Source organism: Budorcas taxicolor, chromosome 8 (genome assembly GCF_023091745.1).
Source record: "Budorcas taxicolor isolate Tak-1 chromosome 8, Takin1.1, whole genome shotgun sequence".
In the NCBI taxonomy this organism is placed as follows: Eukaryota; Metazoa; Chordata; class Mammalia; order Artiodactyla; family Bovidae; genus Budorcas; species Budorcas taxicolor.
Genome location: NC_068917.1, coordinates 99,866,343 through 99,889,813, shown reverse-complemented (window position 1 = coordinate 99,889,813; position 23,471 = coordinate 99,866,343). Strand labels below are relative to the sequence as shown.

At 41.3% G+C, this 23,471-nt stretch overlaps 1 non-coding gene across 1 annotated transcript; it reads right to left on the bottom strand.

The window, feature by feature from the left end:
* Positions 1-10,290: 10,290 nt before the first annotated feature.
* Positions 10,291-10,416, bottom strand: LOC128052908 (U6atac minor spliceosomal RNA). The gene has a single exon (XR_008199867.1). It is a non-coding gene; the product is annotated as a U6atac minor spliceosomal RNA (small nuclear RNA).
* Between the last annotated feature and the right edge of the window lie 13,055 nt (positions 10,417-23,471).

Genomic DNA, 23,471 nt, shown 5'->3' with positions numbered 1-23,471 from the left:
CTTCTTATTACTTTGGATCAGTTATTGCCCGCTATAGGATTTGTTTTTAGAAGTGTCATAAATCTCTCCTCCTGCAAACTACTGAAGCTTCCTAACGTGTGTTTCATTCACAACCTAAAGTAAATTCAGCTGTTCATTCATTCAACAAGTATCTACCAAGATTGTTCTAGCTGCTGGGAATACAGGAGAGGATGAAAAAGCCAAAAATCCCTGTTCACATGGACTTGATGTTCTACAGCTGTGTGGCAAAGATGTTACATGTGACTTTCTCTAGGGCACTGAAAAGATTTCAGATATTAACATATCACTTTCTTTGCTTTTCCTTTCTTTTTCCTTTTTTTCCTTTTCTTCTTCTTCTTTTTTTTTTTTCTTTTGCTTTAAGAGAAAAGGACAATCAATAAGCACTTGTACTTAGGAACCAGAACTTTGGCTTACACTTAAGTGCCGTTGATCTTGGTCAAGTCACTTCACTTCTCTGAGCCTCAGTTTTCCTTTCTGATTCATAGGGAAAATGAAGAAAAACCTGAGTTACAGGGGTTTGTGAGGATTAAACTTATGTCTCGGAGAAGGCAATGGCACCCCACTCCAGTACTCTTGCCTGGAAAACCCCATGGATGGAGGAGCCTGGTGAGCTGCAATCCATGGGGTTGCTAAGGGTCGCAAACAACTGAGCAACTTCACTTTCACTTTTCACTTTCATACATTGGAGAAGGAAATGGCAACCCACTCCAGTGTTCTTGCCTGGAGAATCCCAGGGACGAGGGAGCCTGGTGGGCTGCCGTCTATGGGGTCACATAGAGTTGGACACGACTGAAGTGACTTAGCAGCAGCAGCAGCAGCAGCAAACTTATGTCTAAGGGAGGGGTTCTCAAAATGCAAGTGCTCAGTAAATGGTAACTGTTAATAATAATCTTATTGTTATGTCTGATTTGTTATTGGCACTCTGAGCTAGAGCCCATGGAGAAAGCATAGCCCAGATCACAATGAAGGATCAGGCTGCGGTAAAAAGTGGGTTAATCCATTCACGTTTCTTATCCTTATGACCTTGAACATATTACTTCATACCTCTCAGCTACAGCTGGCCCATTTGAAAATTGGGGACAATAATGTCCAATTCATAGCATTTCCATATGGATCAGAATAAAAGTGTGTTGTGACCAAATCCAGCACAGTGAGGCAATTATTACCATAGGTTGTGATGAAGGTCAGGTACCTGCAGCTAGACTTGCCAGGCTTAAAGCTTGACCCCTGCACTTACCCACTGGTGAATTCGGGAAGGTTACTTATCTCCCATGTACTTCAATTTCCCCATCTGTATAGAGGAGATTATGGTAGTGTCTACCTTGCAGTGTTGTTTGAGAACTAAATGGTATAAGGGCTCAGGGCTGGCATATAGAAGTATTACCCAATGGCCATTATTTTGATCATTATAACGACCATAATCATCTTGGCTGCCCTCTTTCAGAGTCTATAGAATGCCTTATAAAACATTTATAATCTCTCTCCCCATCCTGTCCTCACATTAAGTGAATGAGGTCTTAAAGGAAAAAACAGCCTCCACCCACAAACTGAAATTCCTCTGTTGGGAGTTCGTCCCCATCTCCTGCTTGCCGCAACGCCACCTGGAGGGGACCCCTTCCCACCCCCGTGGATTCAGCAGTAGGCCTGCCGGAGATCTGAGCAGATGTTTCTGCTTTCCAGACCCAGGCATTTCCTCTCTTTTAGGAGCACATGCCAGCACAGTCAATATCTGGAAACCCGCTGCTTCACAGTAGGGCTGAGAACTAAACTGGTACTTTACTAGGAAATGGTAATAAAGCAATTTAAATTGCTTTTCATCCTCCTTGCTCTTAACGGCTTTTAGGTTCATACGAGACCAATCAATTAATCCTGCTTCAGAGCTGCAGGAATGGGGTGTTTTCCAGCCCCTGAATAAAAGATGGGCCCATAACAGAGATTTTCCAGAGCTGTCCCCTGGATCCTGAGTCTGGTGTCCAGAGCAGTGGGTGGGTGGAGGTGCCCAACTGGGTGATGCCATCTTCCTACAACCTGGCCAGCTCTCCAGGTCCTCACGAATCACCTCTGTCCCAAGGGCAAACCATGACTGTGATTCTGCTTTGCACACTCTGCTCCTCACCCCGCTCGCCTCCTTCAATCCCCAGTTTCTGTCTGGGAGGATGAAGATAAGATGATTTACCTGGATGGAAAGAGATGCACAAATATAAAAAGGAGTTGCCTTTTCTTTCCTGACCAAGTACAAGATAGTTTGTTTGAAAGCTTCTTCCCTTCCCTTGAGGAAATTCTCATGATTCCCAGCATCCCCAGGGCTGTGCCTGGCATACAGTAATTCTCAGAGAATAATGGATGACGTGAATTAAAACAGAAACGAAGTGAAAATTTTGAAAGAAGGGAGGTCAGGGCAGGAATTTTTCCCTTCTCTTCATGACCAAGTATTGAATAGTCTACTTTTAGAAATGTAATTTCCTTAAAAAATTCTTAGTACCAAAAGATAAATGATTAATCTGCAAGTGGAAGGTAACAGATTGAAAGTGATCAATGCAAGGAGACCGTCTCATTGGTTCTCCTGCAGACAAATTGGTGATGGGATGAAGTGATGCTTTTCCCTTGATGAGGAATCAGTGTGGGGTATTGCTCCATCGCAGCACAGGTTTTACCAGAAGTTATCTTGAGACCTCAAGCACAACTTGTTTAGACACTTTCCAGTTGTATTTTTTTTCTAGGCTGTTAAAAATATTGACTTTGACAGCTTTAAAATGATGGCCTCAAAATTGGAATAATTTACATTCTGGAATTAAGATAATTCAGGCATTTCTGCTGGCAATGACAGAGGGTAGGTAGGAGCCAGTTATATAAATCCCAGATTGGAAAGAGACTGAGCATAGATTAGCATAGATTGGTCTGCCTTGGGTATTCGGAGCAGTCACCTTCCCATGTAAATGGATCTTTCTGTCTCTCCCAGGCAGGCCCAGATTCTGAGCTATTTTTGGAACTCCTTTTGGATCAGGTGATGTAGAACAGGGTGGGAGAAGGCCGCCAACTCAGGCCACATGCCTGTTGCTAGTCTCTTGGTGTTCTGCAAGAGACTCGGAAAGCCTGAGGAAAAATTCTAGCCACTGTCTGGCTGTTGTGTGTTTACCCTAGACGTTCTCCCCTTTAAATCCTGGGTCTCAGTCCCAGAGAGTCAACATAGAAAACATTCAGAGCAGCTCAGTGGTCCTGGCCCAGGCCCAGAGCTCTCTGCCAGATTCCAAACACACCTGCTAAACAGATTCCTCTCTCCCAGCACTCTGCTGACATTTTCAGCAGGAACCCAAGTCCCTCTCCTGGTCCATAGCCTTCTTCTGAATGCTGACTGGATCATCTGCCTGCTCCTTCCTCCAGAAGCTGCTCCTCCATTCTGGCTGAAAACACCTGCATCAAAAGTAAACCTGGTTCCAACCCCAAGGCTATGGCTGGGAAACGGTCAAGTGGTGATTAGTTTCTGTGGGAAAAAATGAAAGCAAAATCTTCCCATTTGGAGTTTTTCCTTCTTCTCTTTGGTACCAGATACATCTGCTCCAAACTGCTCTGAGATGTCATCCACATTTGACATATGAAAAAAACAAAAGCAAAACAAAACAAAAAAAACAGGAAAGCTAAAGAATTGGACCAAGGACACTTGACTAGTGACTGGGTCAGATGGACCCCAAGCCTGTGGTTGGGATATTTTAGCTGTCATCTCTAGCAAAGATGCTGCGAGCTGAATCAGTCTTCTTCGTGGCATTCACCTGGTAAAAGAGACACTAGAAATGACAAGGATGTCTTTCAAATATGTGGCTTGTAGGAGGGTTCAAGTTCAAGCCAGTTACAGCCTCATTGGCCTGTGGAGTTTTATGATTGGAAGGGATATTCACTGAGTCGAGCTCTTTAACATTCAATGCCTGAAACCCCTAAGTATACTGTAAGGAGTTCTCAATCGGACAGGATGATTTTGACCCTCAGGGGGTGTTTGGCAACGTCTAGAGATATCTGTAGCTCTTTCAAATTGGGTGGGCGTGCCCCCTGGTAGTAGAGACCAAGGGAACCTCTAAACATCCTCCAATGCTCAGGCAAGTCACCCCTCCTCAGCAAAACAAAACATTACCTGGCTCAAAGTATCAGTAGTGCCATGGTTGACAGATCCTGATGTATGAGAAGACAAGATGATAGAATCATAGCTATTGGAGGTAATCTGGGCTAAGATCCTCATTGTCACAGATAGGAAAAAGAGGCCCAGAATGGTGAAGTCACTTACCCTAGTTGTTATTTTTCAGGCGCTCAGGCATATCTGACTCTGTGACCCATGGACTGCAGCATGCCAGGCTTTCCTGTCCATCTCCTGGAGCTTGCTCAAACTCATGTCCATTGAGTTGGTGATGCCATCTAACCATCTTGTCCCCTTCTCCTCCTGCCTTCAATCTTTCCCAGCATCAGGGTCTTTTCTAATGAGTCAGCTCTTTGCATCAGGTGGCCAAAGTATTGGAGCTTCAGCTTCAGCATCAGTCCTTCCAATGAATATTCAGGGTTGATTTCCTTTAGGATTGACTGTTTTGATCTTCTTTCAGCCCAAGGAACTCTCAAGAGTCTTCACCAACACTACAGCTCAAAAGTACCAATTCTTCAGCACTCAGCTTTCTTTATGGTCCAATTCTGACATCCATACATGACTACTGATTTCATAGCAAATTTTGGTAAAGCTGGGTCTACACTCCAATTGATACTGGCACGCACAATATCCAAAAAAAAGTGGAAAAATTTGGCACACACAATATCTATATAATATTAAAGTGAAATTATTTGTAAATATGAGTCACTTACAGAAAAAAGTACAAATAATTATTGCTATTATCACCAGGCATATTATTCTGCATATGAAATTACAACAAATATGAGTGAAATATACTGCTTGGGTATAATTTCTATTTTTAAAAAACTGTTGAAAAGCTAAGGCACCGAGAAGGAAATAAACTAGCTTAAAATCTTGCAGCCAGTCAGTGGCAGAGCTTGGAATTAAGCCTGTTTTCTCTAACTCTTAAATCAAAGGCCTTTGGGATGATCAGTCTGGGCCTTGGTTATTCCCATGGCTGTAGAGAATTGAAAGAAAAAGAAAGTTTATGTCCTTATATGTGAGAACTGAAGGATGTTCAGACATCTTTTATTGTATCTTACTCATCTGCATTTGATATATCTTTTGAGTCCACTGCTATGAAGGATGCTGCATTTACTTCTGTTGGGTGTATAAATTACTCTGAAACTTCTGGAAGATAATTAATCACTATGTATGAAGAGCCACCCTTTGATACAGTGATTTTACTCATTGGAACCAGTCCTAAGAAAACAATCAGAGTGCAGATAGATTTATGCACCAAGATATTATGATAATAATAATGGCTGGGATTTATCCAGCTCACGCCATATGCCAGACTCTGTGTTAAGTGCTTTACATGCTTCATCTTATTTACTCCTTATAACAACGTAGTGAGGTGTGTATTATTCTCATCCCCATTTAAACACGGGAAGCTGAGGCTTAGAGGCCTTCAGTCATTTGGCCAAAGTTTCTTGGCTATGATGTGATAAAAGGGATTCAAAGCCAGGCAGCCTGATAACACAGGTTTCTTTATTTTCATGACACTGTGATACTGACTGGTAGCAGTAAATCACAACTTTATTGGGAAAGATTGGAAAGAACCTGAACGTCTAACATCGGAGCTCTTGGTTAGGTGAATTATGATCTGTTTACCTCTTTTTGTACCTTGGTCTGAAGTAACCTTTGCTGTGCCTTCCTTGGTAACAAAGACACCAGGTGTAGACACCCATTACACTTGAGTGTAATGTTATTTAGAGCTGAACTCTGGCCACAGGAAGGAGAACACAGTTGACAGGAAATCAGACCAACGTCAGGTTGAATCCCAGTTTGGCACCTCCTAGAAATTCAGTCTGTGATGAGTCACCTTTCCTTTACCAAATCTCACATGAAAATAGTGTTGTTGGGTCCACCTTGTGGGGTTGCTGTGTGGAGTCCTTGAGTTGGGGAAGTGCATGGTGGGGATATAAAAGGCGCTTATTGAGACGCAGGCATCTGGCAACAGACAGAGGTGGCGCCCTCTACTGGTTTGGGCACTGAGGAGCCGGGTTTGCTCTTGTCCAGAGAAGTGGATTCCTGACTGCGGCTGTGGGAAGAGGAAGTGAGGAAGGCCACCTGAGAACCCTGCATTCTTGTGGTAAAGTGCTGGGAGCAGCTTTAGAACAATGGAAACAGGATAATTGGCTGTGGGAGTTGACACAAGCAGGAAAAACCGATTAGGAGTAATCCAGACACCTGAGACAGAGGGCTCTTTCTTCTGTGGAAGCCTTAGCAGGTCTCTTGGATCATTGGAAGGGGAGAAGCTGGGAGAGGCTTGGGTGATTAGGGAGTTGCCTCTGACATCTGCCTTGGACCTGACCTGCTGGGCCTCGGCTCCAAGAATTGACCTTGAGGAGTTACTGCAGTGATTGAACTCACATTTCCTGGTTAAGCCCAAAACAGTCTTTGTTTTAGAGATGACTCAGCTTGGAAAGGCCAGGACTGGGGTGGCCCTTATCACAAGGGTTTGACTCACAGAGTGTGACACCAAGAGAAGGACTGGGAGAGAAATCATCACATAACCTCCTTCATTTCGGACACAAGAGTGGCTCAGAGAGACAAAGGGACTTGTCTACCATCTAGCCAGTGACAGGGCCAGAATGCCATCCCAAGCACTACCAACTCAGACCTCAGATAAGCTGCTTTCCTCTAGTTCCTTTTTCTTTCTTTTTTTTTTTAAAGGAGACATTGTTTTTGTAATTTTTATTTATTTATTTTTGGCTGTGCTGGGTCTTCATTGCTGTGCAGGCTTTTCTCTAGTTGTGGCGAGTGGGGGCTACCCTCTTGTTGTGGCGCATGGGCTTCTGGTGGCTTCTCTTGTTCTGGAGCATGGGCTCTAGGGCATACAGCCTTCCGTAGTTGCGGCACGTGAGCTCAGTAGTTGCAGTTCCCAGACTAGAGCCCAGGCTCAATAGTTGTGGAGCACAGGCTTAGTTACTCCACGGCGTGTGGGAACTTCCAGGACAGGTATCAAACCTGTATCTCCTGCATTGGCAGGCAGATCCTTTACCACTGAGCCACCAGGGAAGCCCTCCCCTAGCACCTTAACTTTGTTTTTGTGTCATCTTTGTGGGTCTATTTATTGGATTATGGATCTTCCCTCAAGCATTTAAGTAACTCACAGACTTTTATAAACTCAAAATGTATATGGTGAACACAAAGAAGTATATATCTCTCCTGTCCACAAGTGCTTGCAATTTTAATCCAAAAATCTCTCTTGACTCTGTTTCCATCTCTCTAGTACAGACCTCTTTTCTGGATCTTTGTAAGTATCTAACTTGTCCTATTTTATTTTATTTTTAATTTAAATTTATTTATTTTAATTGGAGGCTAATTACTTTAAATACTGTATTGGTTTTGCCATACATCAACATGAATCTGCCACAGGTGTACATGTGTTCCCCATCCTGAACCCTCCTCCCACCTCCCTCCCCATACCATCCTTCTGGGTCATCCCAGTGCACCAGCCCCAAGCATCCTGTATCCTGCATCGAACCTGGACTGGCGATTCGTTTCATATATGATATTATACATGTTTCAATCCCATTCTCCCAAATCATCCCACCCTCTCCCTCTCCCACAGAGTCCAAAAGACTGTTCTATACATCTGTGTCTCTTTTGGTGTCTTGCATACAGGGTTATCATTACCATCTTTCTAAATTCCATATATATGTGTTAGTATACTATACTGGTGTTTCTCTTTCTGGCTTACTTCACTCTGTATAATAGGCTCCAGTTTAACCCACCTCATTAGAACTGATTCAAATGTATTCTTTTTAATGGCTGAGTAATACTCCATTGTGTATTTGTACCACAGCTTTCTTATCCATTCGTCTGCTGATGGACATCTAGGTTGCTTCCATGTCCTGGCTATTATAAACAGTGCTGCGATGAATATTGGGGTACATGTGTCTCTTTCAGTTCTGGTTTCCTCGGTGTGTATGCCCAGCAGTGGGATTGCTGGGTCATAAGGCAGTTCTATTTGCAGTTTTTTAAGGAATCTCCACACTGTTCTCCATAGTGGCTGTACTAGTTTGCATTCCCACTAACAGTGTAAGAGGGTTCCCTTTTCTCCACACCCTCTCCAGCATTTATTGCTTGTAGACTTTTGGATCGCAGCCATTCTGACTGGTGTGAAATGGTACCTTATTGTGGTTTTGATTTGCATTTCTTTGATAATGAGTGATGTTGAGCATCTTTTCATATGTTTGTTAGCCATCTGTATGTCTTCTTTGGAGAAATGTCTGTTTAGTTCTTTGGCCCATTTTTTGATTTGGTCATTTATTTTTCTGGAATTAAGCTGCAGGAGTTGCTTATATATTTTTGAGATTAGTTGTTTGTCAGTTGCTTCATTTGCTATTATTTTCTCCCATTCAGAAGGCTGTCTTTTCACTTTGCTTATAGTTTCCTTTGTTGTGCAGAAACTTTTAATTTTAATTAGGTCCCATTTGTTTATTTTTGCTTTTATTTCCAATATTCTCAGAAGTGGGTCATGGAGGATCCTGCTGTGATTTATGTCAGAGAGTGTTTTGCGTATGTTCTCCTCCAAGAGTTTTACAGTTTTTGGTCTTATGTTTAGCTCTTTAATCCATTTTGAGTTTATTTTTGTGTGCGGTGTTAGAAAGTGTTCTAGTTTCATTCTTTTACAAGTGGTTGACCAGTTTTCCCAGCACCACTTGTTAAAGATATTGTCTTTTCTCCATTGTATATTCTTGCCTCCTTTGTCAAAGATAAGGTGTCCATAGGTGGATGGATTTATCTCTGGGCTTTCTATTTTGTTCCATTGATCTATAATTCTGTCTTTGTGCCAGTACCATACTGTCTTGATGACTGTGGCTTTGTAGTAGAGCCTGAAGTCAGGCAGGTTGAGTCCTCCAGTTCCATTCTTATTTCTCAAGATTGCTTTGGCTATTCAAGGTTTTTTGTATTTCCGTACAAATTGTGAAATTATTTGTTCTAGCTCTGTGAAAAATATGATTGGTAGTTTGATAGGGATTGTGACTGAAGCGACGCAGCAGCAGCATTGAATCTGTAGATTGCTTTGGGTAGTATATTCATTTTCATTATATTGATTCTTCTGATCCATGAACATGGTATATTTCTCTATCTATTAGTGTCCTCTTTGATTTCTTTCACCAGTGTTTTATAGTTTTCTATATATAGGTCTTTAGTTTCTTTAGGTAGATATATTCCTAAGTATTTTATTCTTTTCGTTGCAATGGTGAATGGAATTGTTTCCTTAACTTCTCTTTCTATTTTTTCATTATTAGTGTATAGGAATACAAGGGATTTCTGTGTGTTGGTTTTATATCCTGCAACTTTACTATATTTGTGATTAGCTCTAGTAATTTCCTGGTGGAGTCTTTAGAGTTTTCTATGTAGAGGATCAAGTCATCTGCAAACAGTGAGAGTTTTACTTCTTCTTTTCCAACCTGGATTCCTTTTATTTCTTTTTCTGCTCTGATTGCTGTGGCCAAAACTTCCAGAACTATGTTGAATAGTAGTGGTGAAAGTGGGCACCCTTGTCTTGTTCCTGACTTTAGGGGAAATGCTTTCAATTTTTCACCATTGATGATAATGTTTGCTGTGGGTTTGTCATATATAGTTTTCATTATGTTGAGGTGTGTTCCTTTCCTTCTATTCCTGCTCCCTGGAGAGTTTTTTTTTTAAATCATAAAAGGATGTTGAATTTTGTCAAAGGCTTTCTCTGCATTTATTGAGATAATCATATGGCTTTTATTTTTCAATTTGTTAATGTGGTTTATTACATTGACTGATTTGTGGATATTGAGGAATCCTTGCATCCCTGGGATAAAGCCCACTTGGTCATGGTGTATGATCTTTTTAATGTGTTGTTGGATTCTGATTGCTAGAATTTTGTTAAGGATTTTTGCATCTATGTTCATCAGCGATATTGGCCTGTAGTTTTCTTTTTTTGTGGCATCTTTGTCAGGTTTTGGTATTAGGGTGATGGTGGCCTCATAGAATGAGTTTGGAAGTTTACCTTCCTCTGCAATTTCCTGGAAGAGTTTGAGTAGGATAGGTGTTAGCTCTTCTCTAAATTTTTGGTAGAATTCAGCTGTGAAGCCGTCTGGACCTGGGCTTTTGTTTGCTGGAAAATTTCTGATTAAAAACAGTGGTTAGATGCCACAATGTAAGTGGCAATGCCTTAACTGTATGCGTGTTGTCTGGCCTGAGAGCTTCTTCCATCCTTGTAAAGGGGAGTGCTAACCTTCTCTCCTTTCATACAACACTGTCCTATTTTATTAACTGCTTCTCTCCTTGAACTTTTTTATCAATCCAACCACCAGAATCATTTTTCAAGGAAATCTTTCCATGGTTTTGTTGTTTACTGGACAAACTAAACATCTTTGGAGGGCACATTCAAGGCCTTTTGTAACCTGAGCCCAGCCTCCATCATCAGGTTCTTGTCTAACACTGCTGCCCACCCAGACATAATATACTCCTGTCACACTGAACAATTCACAGTAGCTGCTTCATGTCCTCCTGGCTTCTTCTTCTGCTTCCTGGCTGCCTCATGTATTCACTTTGCCTAGAAGACCCATCTTCTGTGCCCTAGCTCAGAAAGCTTTTTCCTCCTACTTTCAGCAGAGACCAGACATCATCATATTCATAAAGCCCCCATCATCATTCTCCAGCCAAACCCATTGCCTGCTCTGCTCTGTTTCTCCAGGCCTCTGCACACACTTGCATTACAACTCTTATATCATATGGAAAGGGGTTAATTATTTGCCTGATTCTTCAAGGAGGCTGTGAGTGAGCATTTTCATTCTATCTCATCCACTTTCAGGTTCTAGTATATAAGGCCTAACAGAATGTATTCCATAGTGTTTTCTGATTTAATGAATAAATTATTGAACTCACTTAAATAATTGTTTATTGCTTATTTGTTATCTTGTTAGGCAAAATATCTAGATAGATGGCCATCAAACTTGAGGGTCAGTTTGAGATGGTCCGAATTAAATTATAGCCTATGTAGGACAGAGAGATTTACTGGGATAGAGAAAATAACATTGATTTTAAATGTACACCCCACATAAAAATTATAAGGAAAGATGCTTTGAAATGTAGATGTGGAAGAGAAATGGAGCTGCTTCATCTCTGGGCAACTCTATGCTGCATACATGGGGGTTTGACATGCATTTATGTAGATAATGAAGATATGATGTTTCTTAAATGCAGTACCAGGGAGGCCAACTGAAATACTGTGAAGTGTTTGAGTCTGATGAATGCCAAAGTCTTGGTTGCAACATCAAGTGCTTTAGGCAGTCATCATGGGAGAGTTTGTCCCATATTAAGGACAGCTCCTTGGAGGAGATAAGCCTTGAGAAAGACTCCCCTTTGCCCCTACCCCCACCAAACATGGCCCTATTTTAATCCCTCATGGCTTCAGATACAATCTTTTGATTTATGTATGGTGGATCTGACTGCCTGTGTTTTGAACTTTTATGTTTAAGACAGTACCTTTTAGAAGGATTTGAAGTTCTTGAGTCAGACTATATTCAGAGAAGAATTGAAAAGCTAGAAACTTTCAACCAGCATTTTCTTAGACCTTAACTGACCCTTAGGTGACTTAGTTGATAATGAACTCTTTCAAGTTTTTATCCTTGTCATCTACTATTTTATATTTACCCATCAGATATGTGGAAAGGGTTTAGAAGACATATATGAGAAATGACTCCTTCAAATCAAAAAATCCATAATTAAAAAAAGTATGATACTATGTTGTGAGAGTGACATCCTTTGCTAAAAAGATTTGGATTAATCATGATTTTTATCTGACGAGTTAACTTATTTTTTATTTGCACACATAAGCAAAAGCAGCTTGTGTTGAAAGATACTTCCTCATAGTAATAGGATACTTCTGCATTTGCCGTCTTCCTGTACCTTCCCAGCAGTCTGGGATGGGGGACTTAATATACCTATTTTACAGATGTGGACTCTGAACTGCTGAGATGTTCAGCAGTTTTCTAAAAGAAGCAAGTGGCCTGAATGAAACTTAAACCTAGATTTTGTGACTCCTATTTTAATGCTCTTCAGTGGCATCAGTTCAGCTGAGTTGTTCAGTTGTGTCCAACTCTGCGATACCATGGACTGCAGCACACCATGCTTCCCTGTCTATCACCAACTTGCAGAGCATGCTCAAACTCATATCCATAGCTCCTGGATTTTCATCCAGCCTCCATCATATCTACTTACAAATATGATTTGGAGTAAGTTGCTATCCTCTGAGCTTTAGTTTTTTTTTTTTTTTTAATCAGTAAGATGGTCATGATGGTATCTCTCTCTCTGGGTACTCTTAACTTCATTCAGGAAGCACAGAATGTAAGGAAGTAGGTAAAACTAGCAAATATAAATAAATGTAATTGGTTCCCTTTATGTGGCTGGAATGTAGGATGGGGAGCTGGAATGCTGGAACTTGACAAACCTACTTGAGATCTCATGAAATTTTCATTTAATCCCGAGGGCAATGGAGACCACAGAAAGTTTATGCAGGTCAGAAAGCAACAGTTAGAACTGGACATGGAACAACAGACTGGTTTTAAATAGGAAAAGGAGTACATCAAGGTTGTATATTGTCACCCTGCTTATTTAACTTCTATGCAGAGTACATCATGAGAAACGCTGGACTGGAAGAAACACAAGCTGGAATCAAGATTGCCAGGAGAAATATCAATAACCCCAGATATGCAGATGACACCACCCTTATGGCAGAAAGTGAAGAGGAATTAAAAAGCCTCTTGATGAAAGTGAAAGAAGAGAGTGAAAAAGGTGGCTTAAAGCTCAACATTCAGAAAATGAAGATCATGGCATCTGGTCCCATCACTTCATGGGAAATCAATGGAGAACAGTGGAAACAGTGTCAGACTTTATTTTTTTGGGCTCCAAAGTCACTGCAGATGGTGACTGCAGCCATGAAATTAAAAGATGCTTGCTCCTTGGAAGAAAAGTTATGAGCAACCTAGATAGCATATTCAAAAGCAGAGACATTACTTTGCCAACTAAGGTCCGTCTAGTCAAGGCTGTGGTTTTTCCAGTGGTCATGTATGGATGTGAGAGTTGGACTGTGAAGAAGGCTGAGCGCTGAAGAATTGATGCTTTTGAACTGTGGTGTTGGAGAAGACTCTTGAGAGTCCCTTGGACTGCAAGGAGATCCAACCAGTCCGTTCTGAAGGAGATTAGCCCTGGGATTTCTTTGGAGGGAATGATGCTGAAGCTGAAACTCCAGTACTTTGGCCACCTCATGTGAAGAGTTGACTCATTGGAAAAGACTCTGATGCTGGGAGGGATTGGGGGCAGGAGGAGAAGGGGATGACAGAGGATGAGATGGCTGGAAGGCATCACGGACTCGATGGACGTGAGTCTGAGTGAACTCTGGGAGTTGGTGATGGACAGGGAGGCCTGGTGTGCTGTGATTCATGGGGTCGCAAAGAGTTGGACAGGACTGAGCGACTGAACTGAACTGAACTGAAGGTTTAAGATTATTTAAGAAAATGAAGAGTTATGTATTTCTATTTTCTTTTCTATTTTCTTGATCTTACACACAGCATGTGGGATCTAATTCCCCTACCAGGGTTTGAACCTGTGCCTTGCATTGGAAGTGTGGAGTCTTAACCATTGGACTGCCAGGGAAGTCCCAAGAGATATGTATTTTCTAGCAATGTCTCTTTGGCATGGGCTCCTACAGGAGTGTCATAACTTGTTTCCTTCCTATATGCTTTCCTTTTCCAGTCTACTTCACAGTGATACTTCTGTACCACATCCCAGCATCTCAGTTGCCTACAAACCATCACCAGCTCTGCATATCTTGTTGGATGAAAGTACACAGCATGTATGCTGGCATTTAAAGCTCTTCACCTTTTGCCTCTGCCAACCCTTCCGGTTTCATGTTGCTCCTTCTGCTCCCAGCAGTAGCTCATCTTCATGGAAACCCAACAGCTGTCACAGCTGTTTCTTGCTTTTGTACCTGGAGGTGCAATGCTATATTCTGGCATCCATCAAGGGATACAATCCTAATCACTATCAAAACCCAGCTCAGCGAGCACGGTCTTGCCTTGCTGGAATTAGGTGTCTGCCTCTACCATCAGACTGTCAACTCCTCAAGAGCAGAGTCCTCATTCAGTGGCTTGGTCATCTCAGAGGCCTGAACATGCAGCACGGTGCTCAGCCCAGTCTGGGCACAGCAGATGTGCAATGAGTCAGCATGGGCTCTGCAGTCAGACTGCCTGAGTCCTAATTTGAGCTTTGCTACTCACTGGCTGTTCAGGTCAACGCAACCTCACTGTGCCTTGCTTTTCTCATTTGGAAAGTGTATAGCCTCCTAGGACTGACTGATTATATGTATGTATTGGATTGGCCAAAAAGTTTGTTGAGGTTTTCCCAAACAATCTTCTGGAAAAACCCGAATGGATATTTTGACCAACCCAGTACATGTGTGCATGTATGATCCGTCACCTAATCATGTCTAACTCTGTAACTCCATGGACTATAGTCTACCAGGCTCCTCTGTCCACAGGATTTCCCAGGCAAGAATACTGTAGTGAGTTGTCATTTCCTACTCCAGGGGATCTTCCTGACCTAGGGATGGAAACTGTCTTTCTTGCATCTCTTCCATTGGCAGGTGGATTCTTTACCACCATGCCACCTGGGAAGCCCCCATAGCATATATAGTGATAATAAAAGGGCTTGACACATAGTCGGTCCTCATCAAACATCATAGTTGGTGTTGTTAGCATCTTGATTTCAGCCTATGAATTGGTAGCCATAAAATCTTCAGTGATTTTCCTCTCCTTTGGATTTACTGTTAGTAATGGAGATACAACAGGATTTGAGATAGAGCAATCTGTGAAGTCAGAGGTTAAGTTTGTCATAAATTCCTACTTTGACTGGACAAATACCAGTATTTCTCCAGTCTACAAAAAAGGAATCCCATCTAGACAGGTCAGTAGAAGCTGAAACAGAACTTTGAAATGGGACATGGGCTCTATTTCCCCTGAGTTACTATTGATGAAGGCACTCAAGCTGGGGCATGCTGATGGCATGTGGGAGTAGAATCCAGACCGAGTGGGCCCAATAGTGAAGAAGTGGAAGTTTGTCTTTGCAAACCGTTTCTCTTACCCTTTGCTTACTTACAGGTCTCAGAGCTCTACCTTCAGATGATGCTCGGCCCTCCTTACTTTTCTCAATCAAAGCTGACTGTTTGTGTACTCAGTCTTTGAAGATCCTGCTTAATTTCTGCAGTGGTGTGATTGTGGCAAATGGCTTTTCAGATAAATATGTTCTAGTACTAATTCAGAATCTTTCTAGGTAAAAATAACCCTTTAGAAAGACATAGCAGGCTATAAAATGGGACCAAAAAATGTTTAAACACTTAGATTCTCAGCTGCAGGTAGTTTATGGGGATATCTGTGTCCAGACCTATGTTGATTGTTTTTTTCTGTTTTAAAATTTTTATTTATTTTTAATTGAAGGATAATTGGTTTACAATATTGTGTTGGTTTGTGCCATACATCAACATGAATTAGCCATAGGTATACATATGTCCCCTTCCTCTTGAACCTTACTCCCACCTCCCGCCCCTGATATTTTTGATGATATAGAGACTGGTTCTTTTGTAGTGATACCACATCCCATAAATGACCACTCAATTCCGGAATATGTGAAAATATCTTTATCCCTAGGACTAGACCCATTCCATATTTCTGAAGGTCCAGATAATCAACAGATGTTATAGCTGGGCTCAAGAGTGTGTGGGGAAAAAAGCTCACTTGTGATGACAGTGGTAGTGGGTAGCAGTGAGGAATAGGCAAAAATAAGAAAGGAAACCTAGCAGAACCTCCAAGAAAGATGCTCCTACTCCATTTGGCTGACTTCCATTGCAGGAAGAGCTCTAGATAGGAAATAAGGGAGAGAATGTATTATATTGTGAAACTAATGGTCCAGTCTTTAATAAAGTGAATGATTGCCTTATAAATAATATATAACATGTAAAGGCAGAAATGCTTGTTCTTTATATTTGTTTATTCAGCTGCTAAGATATATATCCTGGGCCACTTTCTCTTTTTCCCATTAAAAGATCTATTTTATTGAAAAAACACAAAGTCCTTCTGACATAGGTTCTGATACAATTTTTCAGAAATATGAAATGATGAAAATAGTGTACTTCTCTACCAAGGCCTTGCAGACCAGCTGTTTAATATTTATCTGGAAGAACAAACAAGGATGCATTGCGAGACTGTGCATATTTGGGGTGGGGTGGAATCAGCAGGTGTGGATTCCAGTTCTCCATCTTTCACAACTGGCTGTTGTTGCCTTGGGTAAGTTACCACCAAACTCCTCTGACCCAGACTCACCTCATTTGAAAACTGTGCTGACTTCAAGGATCATTGATTTCCCTTCTTGATCTCTGGTGAAAACATATAGTAGTGCCCAAGGGCTGTAATCTCTTCAGAATTCATCTTTTATGACCTCTCGTCCAAAACGAGCACCAAATGCCCACTGTGTTGCCTAGAGCTTTCCTTGGTGCTTTTCTTAAATGATTGCCAAGGGGAGAGATTCTACAAGTTGCCTTCGTAACTCAGTCCACTGTTTAACAAACCCTCTCATCTATCAGAGTTCTTCCTTTTACATTGACTGTTGTAGAATGCTTTAAAGAACACACACCACACACACCCACACACACACACACTCACTCACTCACACACACTCACACACTCCTGACTGCAGAGGACTATTCAGATGCAACAGGTGCAGTGAGTTATAGATCTTACAAAGGACACAAAGAAGCACCCAGTCGGCAGGAACAGCGGTTGCCAAGAATTTAATTCATCAGTACAAATCCAAAATTACAAAGAACTAATCCCACATAATGGATAAAGGACAAAAAAGAAGGATTAATGGGGAAGAGGGAGTTTCTGAAAATTCACATCTCAAGTCTACTGAACTCCTAATTTGGCCTGCTTCATTTTCCTTCGTTTCCCAGCAGACCTTAATTTATTTTTCTTAAGGAAAATGAAGTTGACTGATGAATAGTGGTAGCCTAAGAACATGGATGTGCCCAGTTGCTCTGATGTTGGTTTGAATGTGTCTGGGTGTGGAAGGATGCCTGTGTTGGGAACGTGGGAAGATCGCAGTGGGAAATAATGAATCCCTTCATCTGAACTGGCGTGGCTCTTGCAGAGTCAGAGCAAAAAGCTATTTCTTCTCAAATGAAAAGAACCTTCTTTCTCCCAGCTGTGGAAAGAATATTCTCCTGGTGACAATCCAAGATGAGATGTTGGCCATCCAACAATATTCTCTGCAAGAGTCACTATCAGCTCTTTCCTAGGGAACAATTCCTGCCCAGGTTGGATATCACCTCTGTCCTGTTGGTTTAGAGTTGTTAGCCCCCATGCTCCCCTGCTTTTATTTCAAGCATGTACCTTGGGGAAGATCTAATTTAAGAGCAGTGAAAAGAAAATGACTGCTCCACCAGTGCCCCTGTCTTAGCCTTGGACTTGGGTCTTTCCTTCCTTTCCCAATGTTCATTTTTAGTTTGTTTTTATTTATTTGCCTGCACTGGGTATTAGTTGCAGCATGCACACTCTGAGTTGCAGAATGTGAAATCTAGTTCCCTGACTAGGGATCAAACCTGGGCCCCTTGCATTGGGAACCTGGAGTCTTAGCCACAGGACCACCAGGGAAGTCCTTACTCGTAATACTCTTGTATTGTTCCTTTTGCTGGATTTTCTTATTCTCCTCCTGTTCCTAAATGCTTCTCTCCCAGGATATGAGCCCTGTTCTGTACTCTTGATCTCATTCACATGCATGACTTTAAAAAAATATATTTTTAATTGGAGGAAAATTGTTTTACAATATCATGCTAGTTTCTGCCATACATCAACTTGAGTCAGCCATAGGTATACACATGTCTCCTCGCTCTTGAACCTCCTTCCCACCTCCCACCCTATCCCACCCTCTAGAATGTCACAGAACGCTGGGTTTGAGATCCCTGTGTCACACAGCAAATTCCCTCTGGCTATCTACTTTACATGCGGTAATGTATATGCTTTACACATGCATGATTTTAAACAATATGCCTCTGTAGTTGACCCCCAAGCCCTCATCTCTCATTTTTATTTTTGTTTTAAATTTCCACCTCTGTCTATGAAATTGGGTAATTCAGCATTGTTTTCTAGATGTTTCATGGTTACATCAAGTGTAGCTTATTCTAAACAGAGCACATTATATTTCTCCTGAATCAAAAATTGCTCTCCTGTTCAGTTACCCAAGGGAAGGGACTTAGGTCTGTGTTCACTCCCACTGGAAGATCATTTTACTTCTTCTTGTGTTTCTTTCTTGAACCCCTTACTAAGTTTTCCCTATCTTCCCTAAATACTTACTGTATGTTTTTACATTAATTCCTTCTCTCTCTTTGCTACCAGACACCTTTCATTTATTTTTGAGCAAAAAACCTGAAATTTGCTCCATGTGCATTGTTGCACTTATCTGTTAAAATACCTGTCATGCCCATAAAAGGGTGGAGTTTCTCAAGTTCATGTTTATCTTGTCATACCAACCATCTCGTATACTAGGTAACACTGGGTTGCAAAATGATATCCAAAGGCAAACTCCAATTCTTGGATACATTTGGTTGATTTGCTTTGTTTTTTTGTAAAGGGAATTATTGATAAACTTAATAAATTAAGACATTTTATGCAAAATTAGTTTTTCAAATTTCCCTCGAATAATAATTAGAATGGCTAATAATGCTGAATCCCCATTCCTACTCAGCAACAATGGGTGGGGGCTGAGTAGTGAGTCCTAGCTTGAAACAGAGCATGTCTGCTTTTCAGAATCTTTAACTCCAGAATCTCTGAGTGATACAGGATCTCAAAGACTTCCCAGGACCACATTCCTGATAGGCATTAAAGTTTTTCTATCAGGACTGGGGATTCATCTCAATTCCTGACAATTACTGCGATCACATTCAAACTTTAGTGAGAACCCATTCCTGTCTTCACAGGCAGCTCACCTCTTCACATGCAGTCCAAGAGCTCTAACTGTTGAAAAGATCCTCCTCATATTCAGTTGAAACTGGTTAAAGATCACTATTGGGTACTAACCTAAGTACTGTGTAGTACAGTGCAGACTTTTGGTTGGAGGAGCTAGAGATCACATCACTTTGGAAAGGTCAAGGGATCACAAATGGTTCTTTAAAATCAGAGACACTTATAATGAGCACTGAAAAAATGTTAGGATTTTGCCAGGGGTTGGGGGACGGGGTGTACAAAGAACACGATTCAAGGAAGTAAATGGTAATAAAAAACACAGAGGTGTGGTAAGTCTGGGGTACACTGGTAACACCTTGGTGGTCCAGCTGGGCTGATGTATGGTTAGGAATAGGGGACAGAAGAGGGAATAGAGCCTAGAGGGCCAGTGGGTTGGACAGTTCTAAGGAGGGTTTCAACTGCATCAGGCCCTTCTTTCAACTCTTACTAATTGCTCATTTCCAACATTTCTCCTAACTCAGCTCTCCACTGACTCAGTTTCCAGTTTCAGTTGCCTCCCGTGTAAAGTACCAGTGTAGCTTCTATGGTTCATCCTGATCCTGTATTGTATGGGCCAAAATCTTACAGAAAAACCCAAGTGAACTTTCTGGCCAACCTAGTATTTTCTTTTTCCCGAATAAAGCATCTAGCCCATAAAGACCAATTGTTATTGTTCAGTCGCTAAATAGTGTCCAGCTCTTTGCGACCCCATAGGCTGTAGCATGCCAACATTCTCTATCCTCCACTATCTCTCAGAGTTTGCTCAAATTCATGTCCATTGAGTCAGTGGTGCTATCTAACCAGTTCATCCTCTGCCACCCCCTTCTCCTTTTGCCTTCAATCTTTCTCAGCATCAGGTTCTTTTCCAGTAAGTCAGCTCTTCACTTCAGGTGGCCAAAGTATTGGAACTTTAGCATCAATGCCTCCAGTGAATATTTAGGATTGATTTCCTTTTGGATTGACTGGTTTCATTTCTTTGTAGTCTAAGTGACTCTCAAGAGTCTTCTCTGGCACCACAATTTGAAGGACTAGTTCAATCTTCCTAAGATAAAATTCGGATTAGGTATTAGGTAATTCTATTGTCGAAGGCACCTGCTTTTTTGTTTTGTCTAATTTTAAACCCCTTTCCCTGAGTTTCAGTGATGGAAACCTGTGGTATCTGCATAAACTTATTTTCTGCTAGTCCCTACACCTGCCTAACTGTCACTAAGTCGGAGCCCTGGTTATTGGATACATGCGCACACACAGTGAATGAAGCTCAGGCATTCCAGTCAGAAAACCTGGGTGTAAAATTTGTTTTCATCTCTAATTAGCTGAATGGCCTTGTGTAAGTTCCTTAACTGAGCCTCAGTTTTCAAATATTTTTTTTTTAATGAGCTTAATGCAGCCAATCTGAGATTTTTGAGACAGTTGAGGTCAGTTGGTTTCTGTTCTGCTCTTCCCAATACCTGAGCATTCCTCCTCTCAGCCTCTGCCCTGTCCAGAACTTCCACCTATCTCTGATCAGACTGTATCCCAATTGTTTGATAACAACAACTAACCTTTCTGAACATTAATTTTCATGTGTCTGGCATGGTGATAAAAACTTTACATAAATCTTTTCCCTTATAAAAAGTGAAAGTGTCAGTCACTCAGTTGTGTCCAACTCTTTGTGACCCCATGGACTGTTGCCTGCCAGGCTCCTCTGGTCATGGAATTCTCCAGGCAAGAATACTGGAGTGGGTAGTCATTCCCTTCTCCAGGGGATCTTCCCAAACCAGGGATCGAACCCTGTTCTTCCACATTGCCAGTGGATTCTTTACCATCTGAGTCACCAGGGAAGCCCCTTTTCCCAAATAATCCTATCTATCTAGTCCTATGAGGTAGGGCCAATTTAAAACTCTTTGAAGGTAAAGAACACATCAAATTCTCTTTTGTATCCCTTTTGAAAAGCAAATGATGGATGCTTGCGGTAGGCAGAATCCTACTATGGACCCCAAGAGCCCTGCTTCTTGGTGTCCATGCCTATATAATCTCCTCCCCTTGAGTGTTGGGTGGGAACTGCTAATATGATGGATGTCACTTCTGTGATTAGGTTACATTATAGGGTAAAAGTGAAGGGATTTTAATGGCCTCATGACTCCCTAGCCTGCAGGGTAGGTTTGTGAACCATTTGTCTACAGTTGATAGTGGAAATGATGGTGGAGCTGAGCTTGACAAGAGAAAGAGTGTAAAGGAAAAAGAGGCATAGGACAGAGCACTGACCGTCACATTTACCCTGGTACAAGAGAGGAAGGATTCCTGAATAAAAAGAAATAGAGAAACCACCTGGAATAATGCATTAACCACAAATTAATCAAGTAGCATTTTATAAGTGGCCAATTACCTATCACCCAGTTGGTCCTAAATTCATATTAATTTTCTGTCCTCCTTCTCTACTGTCATTCCTGGTAATGAGAGTATTTTTTTGAAGAATGTCATATTTTGCAAAGTATTTTCATGTGATCTTATCACAAGTTATGGAGACAGGCATTATTATTATTATCATTTCATAAATGTGTATGCCAAGGTGTGGTGATATGAAATGGTAATAAGACCTATATCGTACATTTTCTAAAAAAACAAAAAACAACTCTTTCCTAAAACAATCAAGTAGAATTGTAGATGTCTGAATGAAACACTGCACACAGCAGTGGAAATGAGATAAGGTGATTAAATATCCCAAGGCTGGTAAAAGAGAATTTAGAGGAGAATATGCTATGTCTCCCCCAATTCTTCATCTTGGATGTCAGTGAACTTCTCCCCAGAAGGCTGGAGATGCCATTCTTGCCCCTTGGGGCTTCTATGTCCTATAGAAGATAGGACAGAGCTAACATTTACTCATCTATTATTGTAGAAAATTGAGTAAAAGCTTTTCCAGCTCCAAATCAAGCATGGGTTATCAGCAAATTGCCTTCTCTACTGTTGATGATTCTGTGTTTAACCTGAGAGGCTTCTGCTTTTCTTGTTAGGGACGTGTAATAATAGTAATAAGAATGCTCAAGATGATGGTGATAGTGATTGAATGCTAAGTGCCAGGCTTTATGCTATGTGGTTTACAGATTCGATTTCATTAAATCAGCACAGTAGTCCTGAGAGATTTAAAATTTTTCAATCTCTGTTTTGCGAAGGAGGAAACTGAGGCTTGGGAAGGATCAATGATAGTCTACAGGACACATGACTCGAGAGAGTAGAACAGAGTTTTGGGTGAAGACCTGACCCCACAGCCCTCTGACTCTTACCCACTGAGTTATACGACTCCTGAGCTGCATGCCAAAATGCTGCTCCACGCAGGTAGTTTGGGGTATAAGAGTAAACATATTCCTAACCTAGCTGTTTCACTTTGCATCTTTTTCCCTTTCCTTCTGTGAGCTGTCAGTTACAGTAGGTTAAAAAAAAACACCATTAGGGCTTTCAAAGAACATGTGATGCGGGGTCTGACATCTTGTTGCAGTGCCCTACTAGCTGTGGGAACATTATCAGTTTTATTTGAGTGATGGTTGTTGAGCATACACTGTGTGCTAGAGATGGTCCTAGGTCCCTGCTTCCATGAAGCTTCGAGGGGAAGAGAGGTGTTGAGTAATCAGGCATGTCGGTTTTGTTTTAGTCACTAAGTCGTGTCTGACTCTTTGCGGCCCCATGGATTGGAGCCCACCAAGCTCCTCTGTCCATGGGATTTTCCAGGCAAGAATATTGGAGTGGGTTGCCATTTTCTTCTCCAGTCAGACATGAGTGGGTCTTAAAGATTGGTACTCTGGAAACATCCAGCAAAGAAACTACCTTTCATCACTTAATGGTTTGAACAACTTCAGTTTACATATCTAAAAAATGGAGATGGTAGTGATACCATTCTCCTTGTTTCATAAAAAACAAAGTATTGTGTATGACTGTATCATGTAAAATGTAAATGTTAATTATCCTATTATCTGGAATTGTTATCATGAGCTTTATAATGTCCCATGTCAGTTATTAATGTCCACATTTCATATTACTTGTCTGTAGGTGACATACCCCCAACTTGTGATTTTACCAAGTAGGTTCTTAGAAGGTGTGTATTCAATGCTACTCATTAGCCAGAATGTGGACATTAGGAAGCCTAAGGACCCTGAAACTTCCTTGTGCTTGAAATGCAACTTATTTGTGCTTGAAATACATGAACAGCAGAAATAATTAGCATTTGGTATCTTGAATTCATGTAAGTGCTGAATAATTGGTAGGGTGGGAAAGATAGGAATTCATAC